We start from the raw sequence: 18552 nt of genomic DNA on the forward strand, positions 1-18552 counted from the left end.
AAGGCACTCTTGGAAGTGACTCAATAATATGCAGGGACGGATATTCTTGGTCTCAAGCACACTACACAGTTCTACAGAACTCTACCTTGGTGACCCCGTATGTCGATGAACACAAGAACAGTCTGCACTCCAAACACCCGGAGCAGTGCGACGACTAGATTACATATGAACACATCAGGACTATCAGCAGTTGGTTGGAAGCATGTCTCAGAGGTGACAACATTGTTTGTGATGAGTTGTACTTGTTGTCCAGGGGACCATCTTTGACTGTATTGATTTACAAAGGATACGAGATAAATGGGAATACATTTTACACGATTGACCAAGATCAAAAGAGCACCAACCAAAACAGCTGTGTCCGCTTTGATGCAACAACCGAGAAGGGAAATGACACAAATTATGGTTACATAGTTGACATATGGGAACTTGACTACAGACAAGATTTCAAGGTCCCTTTGTTTAAGTGCAAATGGGTCAATCTGTCAAGAGGCGGGGTACAGGTAGACCCACAGTATGGAATGACAACAGTGGATCTGAAAATCTTGGGTACACTGACGAACCGTTCGTCCTAGCCAATGATGTGGCACAGGTTATCTATGTGAAGGACATGTCTACCAGACCGAGAAAAAGAAAAGATAAGGAAGCGAATACATCATACGATGAGCCAAAGCGCCACATAGTTCTTTCAGGAAAAAGGGACATCCTGGGAGTGGAGGGCAAGACAGACATGTCTGAAGATTATGAAAAGTTTCATGAAATTCCTCCCTTCAATGTCAAGGCTGACCCAAGCATCTTGATAAACGATGAAGATTATCCATGGTTACGGCGCAATAAGCAAATGACACAAGTGAAGAAAAAGTGAAGACTTTCTCCCGCAACTATTATGATCATACCATGCCAAATTTGTAACACACGAGTATGCTATGCCGACTTTTTCAGAGTTCATTTGAAAACTATGAATTTAGGTTGAATTTTCTCTATAGGTGCATCTATGTTCATTTTTTAGTAAAGTTAATAACAAACTTGTGATTCACACAAATTTCAAAGAATTCAAATTTTAACTATTCAAATTTGAAAACTAATGGCACTAACAGAAAGTTCATAATTTTTCTAAAACCAATGGCACTAACAGAAAGTTTATAATTTTGCTGACCTAAAAGCAAAAAGAATTAAAAAATAAAGCAAATAACAAAAGAAAATAAATAATACAGAAAACAAAACAAAAGAACTGGAAAAAATTAAAAATAGCAACAATAAGTATTTTGTTGTAAGTAGAAACAAAATAAAATAAATAAAGCAACAAAGAAAACTAAAAAAGTGTTTTCAAATTTGAAAACTAATGGCACTAGTAGAAAGTTTATAATTTTTCTAAAACTAAAAGCAAAAGGAATTAAAAAATAAAGCAAAAAATAAAAGAAAATAAATAATGCAGAAAACAAAGCAAAAGAACTAGAAAAAATAGGGCTCGCACCTGGACCATGACCATTAGTCCCGGTTTGTGCCACAAACCGAGACTAAAGGGTTGGCCCTCATTGCACCCAGAGTTTAGTCCCACCTCGCCAACCGAAGGGCGCCCACACAGGTTTATAAGCCCGTCCCTCTCTGCCTTGTTGAGCTCCTCTCAAAGTGAAAATAGATGCCCCTATACAGGAAATTTGACCTAAATTCATAATGAATTTCTCTGAAATTCATAGAAATTGATTATGAATTTAGGTTTAATTTTCTCTATAGGTGCATCTATGTTCATTTTTTTAGTAAAGTTAATAACAAACTTGTGATTCACACAAATTTTAAAAAATTCAAATTTAAACTATTCAAATTTTAAAACTAATGGCACTAAGAGAAAATTTATAATTTTTCTAAAACTAATGGCACTAACAGAAAGTTTATAATTTTGCTGACCTAAAAGCAAAATGAATTGAAAAATAAAGCAAAAAACAACAGAAAATAAAAAATGCAGAAAAAAACAAAAAAAACTAAAGAAAAAACAAAAATAGCAACAATAAGTATTTTGTTGTAAGTAGAAACAAAATAAAATAAATAAAGCAACAAAGAAAACAAAAAAACTAAAAAAGTGTTTTCAAATTTGAAAACTAATGGCACAAACAGAAAGTTTATAATTTTTGCAAAACTAAAAACAAAAAGAATTAAAAAATAAAGCAAAAAACATAAGAAAATAAATAAATCAGAAAACACAACAAAAAAACTAGAAAAATTAAAAATAGCAACAATAAGTATTTTGTTGTAAGTAGAAACAAAATAAAATAAATAAAGCAACAAAGAAAACAAAAAAACAAAAAAGTGCCGCCTACTGGGCCCCCACGGCCTAAATACGACTAGAAACCCTACCATGGGCCAGGATTCAGGCCCGCAGGAGGCCCAGAAGGCCCACAAGCACATAGTGAATTATTAGGCCCGAAAGCCTACAGTTGAGAGGAGCTCGAGTGGGTGGGCGCAGCAGCGCTTATAAACCACCCTCGAGCCCTCTCAACTAGCGACGTGGGACTAAAATTTTGGGCGCGGGCAGCAGAAGGCCGTTGGTCCCGGTTGGTGGGACGAACCGGGATCAAAGGGGTGCATTGGTCCCGGTTCGTGGCACCAACCGGGACCAATGCCCCCCTTTAGTCCCAGTTGGTGCCACCAACCGGGACCAAAGGCCTTTTTCAGCAGCCCAAAGGGCGGGAAGCGGCAGGGGGCATTGATCCCGGTTTGTGCCACGAACCGTGACCAAAGGCTTTCCTCTGTAACCAAACACTTAGGAAATTTCCCCCACCCGCCATTCTTCTCCAACGACGCCGCCAGGCTGCTGTGCTGCTCCTCGACGCTGGCCCCTGCCCCGACGTCGCCGTCGCCTCCCCTAGCCGCCCGAGGTCATCATCGCCGCCCGTGCATCGTCGCCCGTGCCCTCGCCCGACGCCGTCGCCGCCCAGCCCCGACGCGCGTCGCGCGCCCCGGCCCGCCCGTCGTCGTCGCCCTGCCCCGCCCGTCGCTGTCGCCCCTGCCCCGCCCGTCGCCGTACGTCGCCCCGCCCCGCCCGTCGCCGTCGCCCCGCCCCGCCCGTCGCCGTCGCCCTGCCCCACCCGTTGTCGTCGCCCTGCCCCTTCGTTGGTCTGGCCGGCGCCCCTCCCCTATTTTTTCATATATTATATATATGCTTGTGTATATTGTGTATATTGCTTCTTTGTGTATATTATGTATATATGTCAGTATATATATTGTGTATATTGCTTCTTTTCAGATTTTTTTTCATATATATGTTTGTATTTTGTATTTTTCTTTTTTCTAAAAATGTATATATATGTTTGTATGTTCTCTGTGTATATATGTTCATATATGCAAAAGTTAGATTTAAATATTTAGAAAAGGATTATCTATATATGTTCTCTGATTTAGTACATTTCAGGTTAGTTTCATTTTTAGAAAAGTTTTATATATTTAGGAGAGGAAAAAGGAAAATAAGAAGAGGAAAAAGGAGAAGAAGAGGAGAGGAAGAAAAGGAAGAGGAGAAGAAGAGGAAAGGAAGAAAAGGAAGAGGAGAAGAAGAGGAAAGGAAGAAAAGGAAGAGGAGAAGAAGAAAGGAATAGAGGAGAATAAGAAAAAATAGAAATTTTTTCTATTTTTTATTCTTCTCCTCTATTCCTTTCTTCTCCTCCTCTTTTTTTTCTTCTTTTTTTCTTCGATCTTCTCCTCTATTCCTTTCTTCTTCTCCTCTTTTTATTTCTTCTTCGTTTTCTTATGTTTTGTCAGGTCAGTCGTCGTCGATATACCCCTCCCGATAACTTCAACACGAGGGGGGGTCAATATACCCCCTCCCGATAACTTCAACACGAGGGGGGTCGATATACCCCCTCCCGATAACTTCAACACGAGGGGGGGCGATATATATACCACCTCCCGATAACTTCAACACGTGGGGGGTCGATATACCCCCTCCCCGATATATTATTTTCCCATGTACGTATGTCGTCGTTGTCGATATAAACCCCACCCGATAACTTCAACACGTGGGGGGGTTGTCGATATACCCCCTCCCGATAACTTCAACACGTGGGGGGGGGTCGATATACCCCATCCCCGATAATATTATTTTCCCATGTACGTATGTCGTCGTTATCGATATACTCCCTCCCGATAGCTTCAACACGTGGGGGGTCGATATACCCCCTCCCCGATAACATTATTTTCCCGTGTATGTATGTTGTTGTTGTCGATATTACCCCCTCCTTGAAGCATTCTCGAGACCACCCCAAACCCTTGAAGCGTTGTCGAGGCCACCCGAAACCCTAGAGAAGCAGCGTCGAGGCCACTAATTAATATGATTCCTTATTGTGATTAGCTAGCTAGTTCTACGTTTGCCACTAATATATCCATCTGTCATGTTTGAATAATAATTGCCATGTTGTAAATATTTGTAGAAACTATGGACACCGCCCGAGACGAAGCAAAAGAAGCGTTGTTGAGGGACATAATCGCATAAGGAAGTGATGCCGTCTGCTCGTTGTGGCTCAACGACACCGATGGTCTGGAAGGAGAGGGTGAAGAAGATGGCTCCGGTGACCTAATGGCGGTGCAAGAAGGATAACGTGAGGACGGCTCCGGTGACCCAATGACGGTGCAACAAGGAGACCGTGATGACGGCTCCGGTGACGGAACCGAGTCCGGCCAAGTATATATATTAGTTAAGCCTGTGCTGACTAGCTAAATGATGCATTCATTGTTTTGGTATGTACATATATTAATTAAGTCTTTGTTCCTTTTTCTAGCCCTCTGGATCGAGCACAACTTCGGTAAAGAGACGAGGCCCGAAGAAAAAGTTGAGCTCGGATCAAAGGTTTGAGATCATAGCAATCGCGCCCGACGGCCAACCGATTGAACCCATCCGAACAAAGAACGCATTTGTTGCTCAGTGCGGGGTTCTGGTTAGGGACAAGATCTCGATCAGCATCCAGCAATGGTTAAAGCCGGCTACAGAAGACCCTGAGGTGTCTTATGTCAATGATATGTAGAAAAATGATCTTTGGACTGAGCTGAAGTCAAATTTCACCCTACCGCCAGAGGATGATCCGGAGAAGCCAGTTAAACAGGAATTAATCAAGTCTTTTGCTCTTAAGAGGATGGAGGACCTATTCAGGAGGTGAAAGAAAGAGCTGAATAGGTTTGTCGAGAACAAAGAGACACCAGAAATCAAGGGCAGATATGAGAAGATCATAGATCACTGGCCCGCACTTGTGGCCGACAAGACATCGGAAAAGAGTAAGAAGATGTCGGCGACAAACAAGAAAAATGCTGCCAAGAAGAAGCATCACCATTGCACGGGGTCAGGTGGCTACCTCGTAGCCCGGCCTAAGTGGGCCAAGGCTGAGAATGATCTGCTTGATAAAGGGATCGAACGAGACAATGAACTGGCTAGACCATTGCCGGACTTGGTTCTTCGGGGCTGGCAGAACCTTGGACCCTGTAACAGGGAAGTGCATTTGGACGGACGATTAATTGGAAATACTAGTCACGAGGCTTCAGCAGTATATCGAAGCAGCGCAGCAAGGGACGTTCGTTCCAGACAGAGAGAACGACGAGCTCACAATGGCCCTCGGGAATCCTGAGCACCCTGGACGGACATGAGGCACGCCAGGCTCCATTCCGTGGAAGGCTGGGTTTCCGGACGCAGGCAGTTACAAATGCCACGAGAGGAGGAAGAAAGTGCTGCAGACCGAACTACAGGCGCTGCACGCTAGGGTACAAGCGATAGAGGAACGAGAAGCAAATCGCAGCAAACGAACTGCCGAAGCTTCCCCCGAAGCTACCCCGCCATCTCAGCGGAGAAGCAGCGTGGCTTCCACCGAGCTGCTTCAGCCGGAGCATGTCTTGACGGCTCCTGTCAGCTATCCCGTGGATGCTATCACGGAGTCTCAAAATTGCCACCTTATGACGCAATGGATTAATATGAAGGTTAAGGCGGCTGTTGGCTCTGTTTATCCTACTAAACCCGGCGCAACTTTTCACTGCCGGCCAATTCCAGAAGGATATGCTAGGGTGATGATGGATGAAATAACGGAGGGATTTGAGGACCTCGAGCTTGACCACCCTATGGGTGAAGGGGAGACTCGGCTGGGTTCTTCTCTGCAGACTCCATGCCTAAGGCGGAAGGAGCTCATCAACCTTCCGAACTGGACGCCTCCGCCTCCTCCTCCTCCTCCGGCGAGTCAGGGCACTCCGCCTCCTCCACCGCCTCCTCCTCTGGCGAGTGACGATCAGGGCACTCGGCCGGCTCCTTCTCCGGCGCGTGGCGGCACTCCGCCTCATTCTCCGCCTATGCCGGCGTGCCCGAGCAGCCAACCTCCTCCTTCTCCGCCACGTCAGCAAGGGCGGAAGAGACCGCCACCGCTCCGGCTGCTCCGGCGCGTTGTAGTCCTTCTCCTCCGCCTCGTAAGTAAGTAAAGAAGACAGCCGCTCCGTCTGCTCTGCCGGCGTCTAGCAGTACAGCCAGAGGCGGGAGGACATACAGATTCGGTCCTTCTGTGAAGACTCCAGAGAAGTTACCATACGAGATGACCCCGGAGGAGAACGCGAAGATTGCACGAACTGAAGTGGAGGACTGGTTTCAAGGGTTGAAAGCAAAGAGACATCCACCTCCAGAGGAGAAGGTAGATCCGGTGAAAGCGAACCGCACTCTGGCTGCCCTGACAAAACCATCCAAGTCTCCCCCGAAAGGCAACTATGAGCGCATTATTGGAAAGACATGGGCCGAAGCGGAGCGGTCGGGAAGTACAGTCAGTGATCAAAGGATGAAAGAACGACGAGCAGGTAGGAAACAAATTGCCCAGCTCGGCGAACAAGGAAATCAATCGTGCCCCCGCTCAAGGTGCCTAGCGACATCGTCGATCCGAGGATGGTGCCCGGTTATAGCAATCTTGGAGATTACCTGCCCGACGATGTACATTATGATTTCATGGACGTGCAGATACACAAATACGAGTACAGGAAGCCTCTCGTCAAAGATGAAAGATCTCTATCAACGATCATGCGAAGATTGCATGATTGGTACTTGAAAATCTGCAGAGAGTCTGGGGGGAGGAGTACTTTGTATGTGAGAGTTAAAAAGGAGAATGACCTCATTGGAATTGATCTGTTGCCTATTCCATTTGAGGAGTTCTATCAATTTTTCAATCAATTGGCCCTCGATAAAGCAACGGTCACCTGCTACTGTTTGTAAGTACTACTACTTCTGTCATTAAGTCTCTCTATATAGCTCAGCTCTTTCATTGCATGTATTTATAATTATCCTCACTATATTATGCAGATTGAAGATCGCCGAATTGAAGAAAAGACAAGTCGGTGATATTGGGTTCATTAACACATATCTCATAGATGCAACTGAGGTTAAATTTCATGCCGCAGATACCGAGGCCAACTTGCTATGATCATTCAAAATAAATGAAAACAAAGATATAATACTCTTTCCTTACAACTTCAAGTGAGTGTTACTGTCTTGTGCATATTCGATTTCCCTTATATATTAGTCCAGGTTATAGTAATGTAATTGATGAGTTATGCATGCATGCGCAGGTACCACTATATTCTCCTAGAGATTAGGCTTGAGCAGGGAGTAGTAACTGTCTTGGACTCTAAACGAAAAGATCCCCAGGAGTATGGGGACATGACTGAAATCCTCGAGAAGTTAAATCGATCATTATCCACCATATCAGCAACTTTGTTCATTTCCTGATATCAAGTAATTGTTTTCTTTTGTCTGGTAGGGTTTGGAGAAAATTCACCAGAAAAGCTCCGGGACTGCCGAAGAAGCTGCAATTTAGATACCGGAAAGTAAGTACTATAGTAGCATGTTCCGCGCATCTCCTAGCTATTGATTCAAGCGCTAGTTTCATCAATACCATTTGGCATTCTTGCTTATCTGTTTTATTGACCTCTATTTCTTGTAAAGTGGTTGTGGCAGGAACAAGGGAATGATTTCTGTGGATACTACGTTTGCAAGTCCATCCGCCACACGACCTGTGAGCGGGTGTGACACTCCAAAAAAATTTATTTAATTTTCAACAAAAACCTTGTTGGTTTTGAAGAAGGTCATTTAAATCCTTCCAAAAACCTCTCTCTCAAAACTTTTCCCCAGGCAAGGATTTTATTTTTGTATCTTCTTCAACTCTGGTGTTTGATTGTTAAAAACCTTCCTTCTGATTGTTCCCTTCTCAAATATATTTTTGGATTTTATTTATTTTCTTTTAAGGAGAAATCCTATAGATTTTGGGGCTTCTCTTATCTTGAAACCACCCATGGTTTTACCATGTCTCTTGTGGTAAATCCTCTCAAAACCCCTCCTTCCTCTTTGGAGCAATCTAAATTCTCTGTTCCAACAAGTCCAACCCATTTTTGGATTTTATTTCATTTATTTTTCTTCCCAAAACAATTCTGTCAATTATTTTAAGCCTAGATGATTTACAAAGGAAGTACCTGATTTCCTTTGAGTTTTGATCTCAAACCAACTCCTCTGGATAGTCCTTAACACCCCCAACCTAGATCCATCAAGATCCACTCTTCTTCTTTTCAAAATTTTCAAGTTTCAGCTTCTGCAAGTTTGGACCAGATTTGTCAAATTTGGTGAAATTCATATCTTCTCTTCTCCAAAAATTCTACCAAAATTCAGGCAGCCCCCAGATGCAATGAGAAGCCACCCCATCAAAAATCAGCTCAAGGAAAATTCCCCACATGCCAAAATCATTTCGTCGAACACTTGGCCGGCACTGTTTCTGTAGACTTTCAGAAAATTTAGAGTTTCAGGATTCAGTCGGTGTCGTTTTTCGTCAGTGGCTTGTCATCCATCACCAGTGCACCCTGGCGCATTGCGCACGGCCCCTCCTCCCTGGCCAGAGCACCGCACGCCCCCTTGGACGGGCACAGGTGTCGGTGGCGGCGAGCATCGCCGGAGTTGGCAGCTTCTGCGGTGGCAAAGCCACCCGTGGCGGCCAGCGAGAGCCCGTGCCAGCTCGCTACGCTGTCCGGCGCCGCCCAACGCTCCCTTGCCCTCCGCGTGGCCTCATGCATGCCAGCGCACCCCGCAGCACCGTCGCCGTGGCCCGGCAAGCACAGGGCGCGCCCTCTGCCGCTGACGGGCCCGCGCCGCCCCGTTCCATCGAATCCACCCAGGGCTCCTAATCCAAGCTCGTTTAGCACCTAAACGGAACCAGTGGAACTCCACGATGGCGCCCAACTCCCTAAACTTCCAAGACCAAGCTCTGCGCCGCCGTAACCTTCGCCAGAGAACTCTGTTCATGGCTACCGCCTCGGATTGCCTATAAAAGGGGCCCCGAGCTCGCTCACGAGCACACACCATCACTACACCTCTCCAGGACCCCGCCAAGCCACCAGGAGGACCTCGAGGAGGTCTCCTCCCCCAACTCCGGCCGCCCCGATCCGCCTCGGCCACCTGCTCAAATCGCTTCGGTGAGGCTGTCCCCGGCGCCCAAATCTCGTCAATAGCCTTCTCCAGCACCCAGTGAGCTAACCCCAGCGTCAATTTGGCCTTCGCAGCCCTCCCCGACGAGATCCCGCTCCGCCCGAGCCGCCGTCCGCCAGAGCAAGGGCCGTCGTCGACGTAGAGCTCGCCGGCGACCACCACCACCACCCACCGACGCGGAAGGACGCACTGAGCACGGAGGTACCACCCGATCCCCCTGCCTCGCCGTGGATCGCCGACGGCGACCACCGCAGCTCTCGGGCACCGACGAGCTCTGCCTCCCCGTTTGAATTTTCAAACCTGACGGGTGGGACCTGCCTTTCAGCCCCTCTGTTCTATTAAACGAACCATTTTCTGAAAGCGTATTCTGGCAAATGCGCTTTCCAGTCTGAACCGTTTTCTGAACTTTTCTGCTCAGCCCCCTGAGAAGTTTATGTTTCATTACAGAAAGGTCCCTGGATTAAAACCCTTATAACTTTTAAACAAAAAAGTATTTTTGGTTGATTCTTTTTCTGCCCTCTCTAAAATTTTGTCTAGCTTTTTATCAGATTTATTTGAAAAATATTTGGAATATTCTTGTGCACCCCCACGGTATTTACGTTAGTGCGTATGTTTCTTTATACCGTAGATACCGAAGGAGGTGACGGAACCGCGAACTTCACCGAGCTAGGCTCCAACTACTCCGAACCAGGCAAGCATGTTTCAACTTTTGATATGATGAGTGTCTTGGCATGTTTGCATTAAGTAGTTTCATGGCATGTTTATGAGCATCTCGATGAATGTCATATTACATGCAAAATTGAGGCAATTGAGTTTCGAAAATCCATAAGTTGTTGGATATGAGTTTGCATGGCCATGTGATGGCACGAGAATGGGTAAGATGGCAGTGTTGTAGCATGCCAGTCTTTTGCCAGATTATTTGACTTCAGTGTCAACCTGTATCGGTCCAGTTCCATCAGTTTTCCTTCCCTGTACTACCACATGTTTTCCGCAAGGGATATGGCTTAGTAAGTTGCAAACCGCTTTCCTGGTACACACCAAATCGAGAGGCCGTGATGAGGGTTCCATGGCCCTGGATTAAAGCCCGTCATCCGGTCAGGGGGCATGGGTGTTTCCGGTTGGGACCGAGAGGGGGGCACCCCTTAGAGCGCGCGTATATAAATTTGATCCCATGCTATTCGAGATTGTGATCTCCCCGTCTCAAAGTTTTTCTTGAACGCTGCCTAGGGTGATTCCTGGCATCGTGAGGTGGGATGGGTGTGTACTGGTTAGATGTGTTTCTTCCGAAATACCGTAAACGGAACTAGTCCTTCGTGACTACGGAAATCCATTGGCTGTGGACTTTTTAGTACAAACTCTCCAGAGTAAAAAATCCTCTGAATCATCTTAACCATGTCCAAGTACTGTGTTCAACTTATCTTGATCAGAGTCAGTCTCAGTGACAAAAACTCCGGTGAACCACATGAGTGCTAACACCGGTTAAATGTTTATTCCTGTGGATGGACTAACCCGTTTATTATTGTGTGTTGAATATTTATTATGAGTATTATATCTTGTGAATTTATCAGATATGAATAAGGAAATTTAAGCCCCTTCTGTGATGTCGCTCAGACGTCCGGCTGTGGCACGCTTGTTATTTATTTTCGATATAAGCCCTTTCTGCGATGTCGCTCAGACGTCCGACTGTGGCACACTTGTTAATTACTTTTGATATAAGCCCTTTCTGCGATGTCGCTCAGACGTCCGACTGTGGCACACTTGTTATTTACTTTTGATATAAGCCCTTTCTGCGATGTCGCTCAGACGTCCGACTGTGGCACGCTTGCTATTTATTTTCGGTATAAGCCCTTTCTGTGATGTCGCTCCGACGTCCGACTGTGGCACGCTTGTTATTTACTTTTCAATATAAGCCCTTTATGTGGTGTCGCTTTGACACCCGACTGCGGCATGATTTATTTATCTATTCACCCTTCGAGGCGTCGCTTCACACCCGATCGGTTTTCAGTTATTTTTGTGGATTTCGGAAAGACTATCGTCCGACTTCCTTTTTACTTATCATGTTGTGCCATTATTTTATTAAATTGAATGTGCCTCACTAATTATTCATGACGCATTCATGCATGCATTTGTTATATCTTATGTCTGAACTGTCTTGCGAGTACTTTCAAAGTACTCACCTGGCTTGTTGATTTGGCCAGATGTTGACGAAGGCGATCTCATGGATGAAGAGTTTGATAGCGAGTCTGAAGCCTAGAGGAGTCCCAGTCAGTCTCGAGTGATCCTGGATTTGGTTACTGTATTATATCTGCTTCCGCTACCCGAATAAATTCATCGAGCCTCACCTCGACGCTCGATGAGCCGCCAGTTTACGAGTCGTAGTATCCACTCTCCACTGTGTTATTCCACCACCACTTTTATCTCGAGTCAGTAGTATGCCACCACACCATTGTGTCATATCCGCCATTATGTATAATTATTGGCGTGCTTGTAATAATTTGTTGAGCAGCCTTAGCTCGACCTTGTAATATATTATATGCTACTGGCTTACTGTATCAAGAATTTTATCTACCAGTAAGGAGGATTTTCCTCATACTGGACTCAAAAGATCGGCTTCTCAATAAACATTTTATTGGAAAACCGGTCATGACAGCGGGGCTACTCTGACGAACAATATGAAGTGCGTAAATAACAATATTCACAACTTTATTTTATTACCATAATTTGTGTTGAGTTTCATTCATTCATATATATATGTATTGACCCCCTTCTTCAAATTAGATGTTCCGGATGCGGGATGAACTCCTAGCACCAGATCGCATGTGAGCAATTCAAGAGGAATTGGCGGCATTCTTTCTTGACCACGTGATCGCTGAAGACGGAGAATACTATGTGGACCATGCGTCCGTAGTTTAGGAGATTATATTTGTAAGAGATAATTATTGTATATATGTAGCCGGTAGTGTCGGATAGATATACGAGAACTTGTTGTTCGACCAATCTCTCGGAGAAGGAGAGGGTGGTCGATATCACTTCTCTCTGTATGCATATATGTTCATGACGATCTTCTGTTTCCTTCGTTTGCTTGCTAGCTAGCTAGCATGTCTAGTCCTCTCTATACGTATGTATAGTACGTAGCGTCGACCAAGCATGGACATAAGAGAGGACATTTCTCTCTATTAATTAGCTATCTAACACAATATATGAAATACCTAAATTAACCCCCCAAAACCCCCAACCCCCCCCCCTGAAGGAAATATGCCCTAGAGGCAATAATAGAGTTATTATTTATTTCCTTATTTCATGATAAATGTTTATTATTCATGCTAGAATTCTATTAACCGGAAACATAATACATGTGTGAATACATAGACAAACAAGAGTGTCACTAGTATGCCTCTACTTGACTAGCTCATTAATCAAAGATGGTTATGTTTCCTAACCATAGACAAAGAGTTGTTATTTGATTAACGGGATCACATCATTAGTTGAATGATCTGATTGACATGACCCATTTCATTAGCTTAGCACCCGATCGTTTAGTATGTTGCTATTGCTTTCTTCATGACTTATACATGTTCCTATGACTATGAGATTATGCAACTCCCGTTTACCGGAGGAACACTTTGTGTGCTACCAAACGTCACAACGTAACTGGGTGATTATAACGGAGCTCTACAGGTGTCTCCAAAGGTACATGTTGGGTTGGCGTATTTCGAGATTAGGATTTGTCACTCCGATTGTCGGAGAGGTATCTCTGGGCCCTCTCGGTAATGCACATCACATAAGCCTTGCAAGCATTGCAACTAATGTGTTAGTTGTGAGATGATGTATTACGGAACGAGTAAAGAGACTTGCTGGTAACGAGATTGAACTAGGTATTGGATACCGACGATCGAATCTCGGGCAAGTAACATACCGATGACAAAGGGAACAACGTATGTTGTTATGTAGTCTGACCGATAAAGATCTTCGTAGAATATGTAGGAGCCAATATGGGCATCCAGGTCCCGCTATTGGTTATTGACCGGAGACATGTCTCGGTCATGTCTACATTGTTCTCGAACCGTAGGGTCCGCGCGCTTAAGGTTTCGATGACAGTTACATTATGAGTTTATGAGTTTTGATGTACCGAAGGAGATCGGAGTCCTGGATGAGATCGGGAACATGACGAGGAGTCTCGAAATGGTCAAGACATAAAGACCGATATATTGGACGACTATATTCGGACATCGGAAAGGTTCTGAGTGGTTCGGGTATTTTTCAGAGTACCGGGGAGTTACGGGAATACGGGGGAAAAGTATTGGGCCTTATTGGGCCATACGGGAAAGAGAGAGGGGCTGCCTAGGGCAGGCCGCGCGCCCCCCCATGGCATAGTCCGAATTGGACTAGGGGGAGGGGCTGCGCCCCCTCCTTCCTTCCCTTATCCCCTCCCCTTCCTTCTCTCCTACTCCTACTACATGGAAGGATTCCTAGTTGGACTAGGAAAGGGGGAATCCTACTCCCGGTGGGAGTAGGACTCCCCTAGGGCGCGCCATAGAGAGGGCCGGCCCTCCCCTCCTCCACTCCTTTATATACGGGGGCAGGGGGCACCCCATAGACACACAAGTTGATCTTCGTGATCGTTCCTTAGCCGTGTGTGGTGCCCCCCTCCATGATATTACACCTCGGTCATATTGTAGCGGTGCTTAGGCGAAGCCCTGCGACGGTTGAACATCAAGATCGTCACCACGCTGTCGTGCTGACGGAACTCCTCCCCGAAGCTTTGCTGGATCGGAGCCCGGGGTGCGTCATCGAGTTGTACGTGTGTCAAGAACTCGGAGGTGCTGGAGTAACGGTGCTTGGATCGGTTGGACCGGGAAGACGTATGACTACTTCCTCTACGTTGCGTCAACGCTTCCGCTTCGGTCTACGAGGGTACGTAGACAACACTCTCCCCTCTCGTTGCTATGCATCACCATGATCTTGCATGTGCGTAGGAATTTTTTTGAAATTACTACGTTCCCCAACAGTGGCATCCGAGATAGGTTTTATGGTTTGATGTTATATGCACGAGTAGAACATAAGTGAGTTGTGGGCGATATAAGTCATACTGTCTACCAGCATGTCATAGTTTGGTTCGGCGGTATTGTTGGATGAAGCGGCGCGGACCGACATCACGCGTACGCTTACGCGAGACTGGTTCTACCGCCGTGCTTTGCACACAGGTGGCTGGCGGGTGTCAGTTTCTCCAACTTTAGTTGAACCGAGTGTGGCTACGCCTGGTCCTTGCGAAGGTTAAAACGGCATCAACTTGACAAACTATCGTTGTGGTTTTGATGCGTAGGTAAGATTGGTTCTTGCTTAAGCCCGTAGCAGCCACATAAAACTTGCAACAAACAAAGTAGAGGACGTCTAACTTGTTTTTGCAGGGCATGTTGTTATGTGATATGGTCAAGGCATGATGCTAAATTTTATTGTATGAGATGATCATGTTTTGTAACTGAGTTATCGGCAACTAGCAGGAGCCATATGATTGTCGCTTTATTGTATGCAATGCAATCACCCTGTAATGCTTTACTTTATCACTAAGCAGTAGCGATAGTCGTAGAAGCATAAGATTGGCGAGACGACAACGATGGTACGATGGAGATCAAGGTGTCGCGCCGGTGACGATGGTGATCATGAAGGTGCTTCGGAGATGGAGATCACAAGCACAAGATGATGATGGCCATATCATATCACTTATATTGATTGCATGTGATGTTTATCTTTTATGCATCTTATCTTGCTTTGATTGACGGTAGCATTATAAGATGATCTCTCACTAAATTATCAAGAAGTGTTCTCCCTGAGTATGCACCGTTGCCAAAGTTCGTCGTGCCCAGACACCACGTGATGATCGGGTGTGATAAGCTCTACGTCCATCTACAATGGGTGCAAAACAGTTGCACACGTGGAATACTCAGGTTATACTTGACGAGCCAAGCATATACAGATATGGCCTCGGAACACGGAGACCGAAAGGTCGAGCGTGAATCATATAGTAGATATGATCAACATAGTGATGTTCACCATTGAAACTACTCCATCTCACGTGATGATCAGACATGGTTTAGTTGATTTGGATCGCGTGATCACTTAGAAGATTAGAGGGATGTCTTTCTAAGTGGGAGTTCTTAAGTAATATGATTAATTGAACTTTAATTTATCATGAACTTAGTCCTGGTAGTATTAGCATATCTATGTTGTAGATCAATAGCTCGCGTTGTTGCTTTCATATGTTTATTTTGATATGTTCCTAGAGAAAATTGTGTTGAAAGATGTTAGTAGCAATGATGCGGATTGGATCCGTGATATGAGGTTTATCCTCATTGCTGCATAGAAGAATTATGTCCTTGATGCACCGCTAGGTGACAGGCCTATTGCAGGAGCAGATGCAGACGTTACGAACGTTTGGCTAGCTCAATATGATGACTACTTGATAGTTTAGTGCACCATGCTTAACAGCTTAGAATCGGGACTTCAAAGACGTTTTGTACGTCATGAACCATATGAGATGTTCCAGGAGTTGAAGTTAATATTTCAAGCAAATACCCGAGTTGAGAGATATGAAGTCTCAAACAAGTTCTATAGCTAAAAGATGGAGGAGAATCGCTCAACTAGTGAGCATGTGCTCAGATTGTCTGGGTACTACAATCGCTTGAATCAAGTGGGAGTTAATCTTCCAGATAAGATAGTGATTGACAGAATTCTCTAGTCACCATCACCAAGTTAGTAGAATTTCGTGATGAACTATAATATGCAAGGGATAACGGAAACGATTCCCAAGCTCTTCGTGATGCTAAAATCGACGAAGGTAGAAATCAAGAAAAACATCAAGTGTTGATGGTTAACAAGATCACTAGTTTCAAGCAAAGGGCAAAGGGAAAGAAGTGGAACTTCAAGAAGAACGGCAAGCAAGTTGCTGCTCAAGTGAAAAACCCAAGTCTGGACCTAAGCCTGAGACTAAGTGCTTCTACTACAAAGGGACTGGTCACTGGAAGCAAAACTGCCCCAAGTATTTGGCGGATAAGAAAGGATGGCAAAGTAAACAAAGGTATATTTGATATACATGATATTGATGTGTACTTTACTAGTGTTTATAGCAACCCCTAAGTATTTGATACTAGTTCAGTTGCTATGATTAGTAACTTTAAACGGGAGTTGCAGAATAAACAGAGACTAGTTAAGGGTGAAGTGACGATGTGTGTTGGAAGTAGTTCCAAGATTGATATGATCATCATCGCACACTCACTATACTTTCGGGATTAGTGTTGAACCTAAATAAGTGTTATTTGGTGTTTGCGTTGAGCATAAATATTATTTGATCATGTTTATTGCAATACGCTTATTCATTTAAGTTAGAGAACAATTGTTGTTCTGCTTACATGAATAGAACCTTCGATGGTCATACACCCAATGAAAATAGTTCGTTGGATCTCGATCGTAGTGATACACATATTCATAATATTGAAGCCAAAAGATGCAAAGTTAATAATGATAGTGCAACTTATTTGTGGCACTGCCGTTTAGGTCATATTGGTGTAAAGCGCATGAAGAAACTCCATGCTCATGGGACTTTGGAATCACTTGATTATGAATCACTTCATGCTTGCGTACCATGCCTTATGGGCAAGATGACTAAAACTCCGTTCTCCGGAACAATGTAGCGAGAAACTGACTTGTTGGAAATAATACATACTGATGTATGCGATCCAATGAGTGTTAAGGCTCGCGGCGGGTATCATTATTTTCTAAACTTCACAGATGATTTGAGCAGATATGGGTATATCTACTTGATGAAACACTAGTCTGAAACATTTGAAAAGTTCAAAGAATTTCAGAGTGAAGTGGAGAATCATCGTAACAAAAATAAAAGTTTCTACGATATGATCGCAGAAGTAAAATATTTGAGTTACCAGTTTGGCCTTCAATTAAAACAATGTGGAATAGTTTCACAAACTCATGCCACCTGGAACACCATAGCATAATGGTGTGTCCGAACGTCATAACCGTACTTTATTGGATATAGTGCAATCTATGATGTTTCTTACCGATTTACCACTATCGTTTTGGGGTTATGCATTAGAGACAGCTGCATTCATGTTAAATAGGGCACCATCTAAATCTGTTCAGACGACACTATATGAACTGTGGTTTAGCAAGAAACCAAAGTTGTCGTTTCTTAAAATTTGGGGTTGTGATGCTTATGTGAAAAAGTTTCATCCTGATAAGCTCAAACCCAAATCGGAGAAATGTGTCTTCATAGGATACCCAAAGGAGAAAGTTGGGTGCACCTTCTATCACAGATCCGAAGGCAAGACATTCGTTGCTGAGAATGGATACTTTCTAGAGAAGGAGTTTCTCTCGAAAGAAGTGAGTGGGAGGAAAGTAGAACTTGATAAGGTAATTGTACCTTCTCCCTTATTGGAAAGTAGTTCATCACAGAAATCTGTTCCTGTGACTACTACACCAATTAGTGAGGAAGCTAATGATGATGATCATGTAACTTCAGATCAAGTTACTACCGAATCTCGTAGGTAAACCAGAGTGAGATTCGCACCAGAGTGGTATGGTAATCTTGTTCTGGAAATCATGTTACTAGACCATGACGAACTTGCGAACTATGAGGAAGCGATGATGAGCCCAGATTCCGCGAAATGGTTTGAGGCCATGAAATCTGAGATATGATCCATGTATGAGAACAAAGTATGGACTTTGATGGATTTGCCCGATGATCGGCAATCCATAGAAAATAAATGGATCTTCAAGAGGAAGACGGACGCTGATAGTAGTGTTACTATCTAGAAAGCTAGAATTGTCGCAAAAGGTTTTCGACAAGTTCAAGGTGTTGACTACGATGGGAGTTTCTCACTCGTATCTATGCTTAAGTCTGTCCGAATCATGTTAGCAATTGCCGCATTTTATGAAATTTGGGAAATGGATAAACAAAACTGCATTCCTCAATGGATTTATTAAAGAAGAGTTGTGTACGATGCAACTAGAAGGTTTTGTCAATCCTAAAGGTATTAACAAAATATGCAAGCTCCAGCGATCCATCTATGGAC

The sequence above is a fragment of the Triticum urartu genome, chromosome 7 (genome assembly GCF_003073215.2).
Source record: "Triticum urartu cultivar G1812 chromosome 7, Tu2.1, whole genome shotgun sequence".
In the NCBI taxonomy this organism is placed as follows: domain Eukaryota; kingdom Viridiplantae; phylum Streptophyta; class Magnoliopsida; order Poales; family Poaceae; genus Triticum; species Triticum urartu.